Raw genomic sequence first — 314 nt, forward strand, 5'->3', positions numbered from 1 at the left:
GTCTGGGTGAAAAAAAAAAAACAACCATATCCAGAACATCTCTGCAATACATCGACATTTCCATGTGCTCCGTCTCTTAAAAAAGCACTACAACTACAGAAAAATACTTCCTGCCAGTAAACAGGTGACTACATACTCCCCATCAGGGCCGTCACTATACAAGCGATCGGGCGGCTCTATAGCCACCCCATCCCTTGTATGTGAACAGCCATAGGGCGGCCCTGGAGCGGTCAACAGGGTTTTTTATTTCTGAATATATCTTTTTTAGTAGGACTAAAAATAGAGCAAGAGTTCTCTGAAGGAGTCAAACTCCA

The 314-nt window shown here is 43.6% G+C and overlaps 1 protein-coding gene across 1 annotated transcript in view; it reads left to right on the forward strand.

Annotated features, from left to right (window-relative positions):
• Positions 1 to 314, forward strand: part of LOC108796303 (formin-F-like) — a 49,252-nt gene that overhangs the window by 35,245 nt on the left and 13,693 nt on the right. The window lies entirely within an intron of this gene.

Source organism: Nanorana parkeri, unplaced genomic scaffold (assembly GCF_000935625.1).
Source record: "Nanorana parkeri isolate BGI_ZX_2015 unplaced genomic scaffold, ASM93562v1 scaffold1089, whole genome shotgun sequence".
Taxonomy (NCBI): Eukaryota; Metazoa; Chordata; class Amphibia; order Anura; family Dicroglossidae; genus Nanorana; species Nanorana parkeri.